At 46.0% G+C, this 5,599-nt stretch overlaps 1 pseudogene; it reads left to right on the forward strand.

Moving 5' to 3' along the window:
- Positions 1-1,899: 1,899 nt before the first annotated feature.
- LOC105517324 overlaps positions 1,900-5,599 on the forward strand; it is a 41,164-nt pseudogene continuing 37,464 nt past the window's right edge.

Raw genomic sequence — 5,599 nt, forward strand, 5'->3', positions numbered from 1 at the left:
AAAAAAAAAAAAAAAAAGTCCTCCCACCATGGCCTCCTGAAGTGGTAGGATTACAGCCATGAGCCACCATGCCCAGCCAAGATATAACTTTAAAGCCATTGCTTGGTAGAAACTAAAAAGTCTGGCTGGGCACTGTGGTTCACGCCTGTAATCTCAGCACTTTGGGAGACTGAGGAGGGCAGATCACTTGAGGTCAGGAGTTCGAGACCAGCCTGGCCAATATGGGGAAATCCCATCTCTACTAAATATACAAAAAATATAGCCAGGCATGATGGTGCATGCCTGCAATCCCAGCTACTCTGGAGGCTGAGGCAGGAGAATCACTTGAACCCGGGAGGCAGAGGTTGCGGTGAGCCGAGATCGTGCGATTGCACTCCAGCCTGGGCAGCAAGAGGGAAACTCTGTCTCAGAAAAAAACAAAAAACAAAAACAAAAAAAAACTAAGAAGTCTGATGATATGAGGATGTAGAATAACAGGAACACTTAGACATTGCTGGTGGAAGTATACACTGGTACAACTATTTTGATAACTTAAAAAAAACAAGGATGGCTGGGCACAGTGGCTCACACCTGTAATCCCAGCACTTTGGGAGGCCAAGGTGGGCAGATCACTTGAGGTCAGAAGTTCAAGACCACCCTGGCCAGCACGGTTCAACCCCGCCACTACTAAAAATACAAAAATTAGCAGAGCATAGTGGTGTGCACCTGTAGTCCTAGCTATTTGGGAGGCTGAGGCAGGAGAATCGCTTGAACCTGGGAGGTGCAGGTTGCAGTGAACTGAGATCATGCCACTGCACTCAAGCCTGGGGTATAGAACAAGACTCTGTCTCAGAAAAAAAAAAAAAAAAAAAGCATGTGCTTTGCCTATGACCCAAGAGTTCCACTCTTGTTTATGTAGAGAAACCTTTGTGTATATACCCCAGGACACATGTCCAAGGATATTCATAGCAACATGGTTCATAAAGGAAACAAAAATACCAAAAATTACTCAAACATCTGACAAGAGAATAGAGAACAGGTTGAGGTATTTGCCAAAAGTTACATAACATAATAAGCATTTTATATGCATTTAAGGTTGCCTAGAAAATAAAAAGTTTTTTTTTTTTTTTTTTTTTTTTGAGACAGAGTCTCACTCTGTGGCACCAGCTGGAGTACAGTGGCATGATCTCGGCTCACTGCAACCTCCACCTCCCGGGTTCACGCCATTCTCCTGCCTCAGCCTCCCGAGTAGCTGGGATTACAGGCATGTGCCACCACGCCCGGCTAATTTTGTATTTTTAGTAGAGATGGGGTTTCTCCATGTTGGTCGGACTGGTCTTGAACTCCAGACTTCAGGCAATCTGCCTGCTTCGACCTCCCAAAGTGCTGGGATTATAGGCGTCAGCCACCACACCTGGCCAACAAAATTTTTAAAAAGCATTATATAGAAATAGAATGAATAAACTCCAGTGTCATATATATGACATTCGGTGAAAAAAGCAAATCAGGCTGGGCTCATTGGCTCACTCCTATAATTCCTGCACTTTGGGAGGCCAAGGCGGATGGATCACCTGAGGTCAGGCGTTCAAGACCAGCCTGGCGAACATGAAGAAACCCCATCTCTACTAAAATACAAAAAATTAGCTGAGTGTGGTGGCGGATGCCTATAATCCCAGCTACTCAGGAAGCTGAGGCAGGAGAATCACCTGAACCCGGGAGGCAGAGGTTGCAGTGAGCTGAGATCACACCACTGCACTCCGGCCTGGGCAACAAGAGCAAAACTCTGTGTCCAAAAAAAAAAAAAATTAATAAAAGAAAAGAAAAGAGCAAATCAGAAATTTGTATATTGAATGTGTCTGCAGCACTTGGGGTTCCTGTGTCTTTCTTCAAAGTTGGAGCCGGGCCTACACGCCAGCAACCATGTGTAAGGGACCTACAGTTGGTATTGATCTTCGCACCACCTACTGTTGTGTTGGTGTTTTCCACCATCGAAAAGTAGAGACAATTGCCATTGATCAGGAAAACCAAACCACTGCAATCTATGTCACTTTTATGGACACTGAACGATTCATCGGCGACGCCACAAAGAGTCAAGTTGCAGTGGCCGGGCACGGTGGTTCACAACTGTAATCCCAGCACTTTAGGAGGCCAAGACGGGCAGATCACGAGGTCAGGAGTTCAAGACCAGCCTGGCCAACATAGTGAAACCCCATCTCTACTAAAAATACAAAAAATTAGCTAGGTGTAGTGGGCGCCTGTAAGCCCAGCTACTCGGGAGGCTGAGGCAGGAGAATCGCTTGAACCCAGGAGGCGGACGTTGAAGTGAGTGGAGATGGCACCACTGTACTCTAGCCTGGGCGACAGTGCAAGACTCCATCTCAAAAAAAAAAAAAAAAAAGAATCGAGTTGAAGTGAACCTCATCAGCACAGTGTTTTATGCCAAATTTCTGACTGGACACAGATTTGTTGACACTATTGTCCAGTCTGATGTGAAGCATTGGCTCTACATGGTGGTGAATGGTACTGGCCGGCCCAAGACCCAAGTGGAATACAAGGGAGAGACAAAAAACTTCTATCCAGAGGAAGTGTCCTCTATGGTTCTGACAAAGATGAAGGAAATTGCAGAAGCCTACCTTGGAAAGACTGTTACCAATGCTGTGGTCACAGTGTCAACTTACTTTAATGACTCTGAGAGCATCAAGCTACCAAAGATTTTGGAACTATTGCTGGTCTCAATATACTTAGAATTATCAGTGAGCCAGCTGGTGCTGCTATTGCTTATGGCTTAGACAAAAAGGTTGGAGCTGAAAAAAATATGCTCATCTTTGACCTGGGAGGTAGCATCTCTTTTTGTTTTTGTGTTTGAGACAAGGGTCTCACTCTTTGGCCCAGGCTAGAGTGCAGTGGCGCTATCTTGGCTCACTGCGACCTCCACCTCCCAGGCTCAGGTGATTCTTCTATCTCAGCTGGGACTACAGGCGCATGCCACCATGCCTGGCTAATTTTTGTATTTTTAGTAGAGACAGGGTTTTGCCATGTTGCCCAGGCTGGTCTAGAACTCCTAGACTCCAGCAATCCACCTGCCTCAGCCTCCAAAGTGCTGGGATTACAAGCATGAGCCACCACACCCGGCCAATGTGTCACTTTTGATGTGTCAATCTTCACTATTGAAAATTGAATCTTTGGCCGGGTGCGGTGGCTCATGCCTGTAATCCCAGCACTTTGGGAGGCCAAGGTGGGTGGATCACTTGAGGCCAGAAGTTTGAGACCAGCCTGGTCAACACGGTGAAACCCCATCTCTAGTAAAAATACAAAAATTAGCCTGGCATGCTGGTGAGCACCTGTAATGCCAGTTATTCGGGAGGCTGAGGCAGGAGAATCGCTTGAACCCTGGAGGCAGAGATTGCAGTGAGGCAAGATCAATCATGTCACTGCACTTCAGGCTGGGCGACAGAGCAAGACTCTGTCTCAAAAAAGGAAGAAAATTGAAACTTTGAAGTCAATTCTACAGCCAGAAACACCAACACCAACTTAGTTGGAGAAAACCTTGACAATTGAATGGCCAACCACTTTATTACTGAGTTCAATCTCAAGCATATGAAGGACATCAGTGAGAACAAGCAAGCTGTCCAACACCTCTGTACTGCTTGCGAACGTGCTAAGTATACTCTCTTCCAGCACCCGATTCCAGCACTTCGATTTTCTCTATGAAGAAATTGACTTCTGGCCGGGCGCGGTGGCTCAAGCCTGTAATCCCAGCACTTTGGGAGGCTGAGACGGGCGGATCACGAGGTCAGGAGATCAAGACCATCCTGGCTAACCCGGTGAAACCCCGTCTCTACTAAAAAAATACAAAAAACTAAACTAGTCCCAGCTACTCAGGAGGCTGAGGCAGGAGATGGCCTAAACTCGGGAGGTGGAGCTTGCAGTGAGCTGAGATCCGGCCACTGCACTCCAGCCTGAGCGACAGAGCGAGATTCTGTCTCAAAAAAAAAAAAGAAATTGACTTCCATACCTCCATTACCCATGCCTAAGTTGAAGAATTGAATGCTTACCTGTTCTGTGACTCCCTGACCCCAATAGAGAAAGCCCTTCAAGACACAAAATTAGACAAGCCACAGATTCATAATATTGTCCTGGTTCGTGGTTCTGTTCATATCCCCAAGATTCAGAAGCTTCTCCGAGGTTTCCTCAATGGAAAAGGACTGAATAAGAGCATCAACCCTGAAGAAGCTGTTGCTTATGGTGCAGCTGTCCAGGAAGCCCTCCTGTTTGGAGACAAATCTGAAAATGTTCAAGATTTGCTGCTCTTGGATGTCACTCTTCTCTCACTTGGTATTGAAACTACTGGCAGATTCATGACTGTCTTCATTAAGTGCAATACTACCATTCCTACTAAGCAGACACAGACCTTCACTCCCCACTCTGACAACCAGCCTGGTGTGCTTATTCAAGTTTATGAAGGGAAGCGTGCCATGACCAACGATAACAACCTGCTTGCCAAGTTTGAACTCATAGGCATACCTTCTACACTCCTGCTGTTCCTAAGATTGCAGTCACTTTGACATTGATGCCAGTGGTATCCTCAGTGTTCCTGCTATGATCAAGAGTAACAGGAGAGTACTATCACTAATGACAAGGGGCATTTGTGCAAGGAAAACATTGAGCATATGCTCTGTGAAGCTGGGAATTACAAAGCTGAAGATGAGAAGGACAGCATCAAGGTATCATCCAAGAATTCACTTGAATCTTATGCATTCGACATGGAAACAACTGTTGAACACTAGAAACTTCAAGACAAGATTAACAATGAGGACAAACAGAAGATTTTGACAAGCGTAATGGAATTTTTTTATTTTTATTTTTTGAGACAGAGTCTTGCTCTGTTGCCCAGGATGGAGTGCAGTGGGTGCGATCTCTGCTTACTGCAACCTCTGCCTCCTGGCTTCAAGCAATTCTCCGGCCTCAACCTCCCAAGTAGCTAGGACTACAGGAGTGTACCACTAAGTCTGGCTAATTTTTTTTTTTTTTTAAGAGATGGGATTTCACCATGTTGGCCAGGCTGCTCTCAAACTCCTGGCCTCAAGTAATCCACCCACCTAGGCCCCCTAAAGTGCTGGGATTATAGGCGTGAACCACTGAGCCCAGCCAACAAGTGCAATGAAATTAACTAGCTGCTGGGTGTGGTGGCTTATGCCTGTAATCCCAGCACTTTGGGAGGCTGAGGCAGGTGGATCACCTGAGGTCAGGAGTTCCAGACCAGCCTGGTCAACGTGGTGAAGCCCTGCCTCTACTAAAAATACAAAAATTAGCTGGGCGTTGAGGTGGACGCTTGTAATCTCAGCTTCTATGGAGGGTGAGGTAGGGGAATCGCTTGAACTCAGGAGGCAGAGGTTACAGTGAGCTGAGAATGCACCACTGCACTCCAACTTGGGCAACAGAGCAAGACTCTGTCTCAAAACAAAACATTGAATGACCCAAATTTGCAGCAAATTCTGTAGCAGTTCTTTTTTTTTTTTTTTTTTTTATGCAATCTTGATCTGTAACCAGGCTGGGGTGCAACAGTGTGATCTCAGCTCACCGCAACCTTTGGAATGTTTATTATTTCCTAGATTGTGCC

The sequence above is a fragment of the Colobus angolensis genome, unplaced genomic scaffold (genome assembly GCF_000951035.1).
Source record: "Colobus angolensis palliatus isolate OR3802 unplaced genomic scaffold, Cang.pa_1.0 Scaffold3, whole genome shotgun sequence".
Taxonomy (NCBI): domain Eukaryota; kingdom Metazoa; phylum Chordata; class Mammalia; order Primates; family Cercopithecidae; genus Colobus; species Colobus angolensis.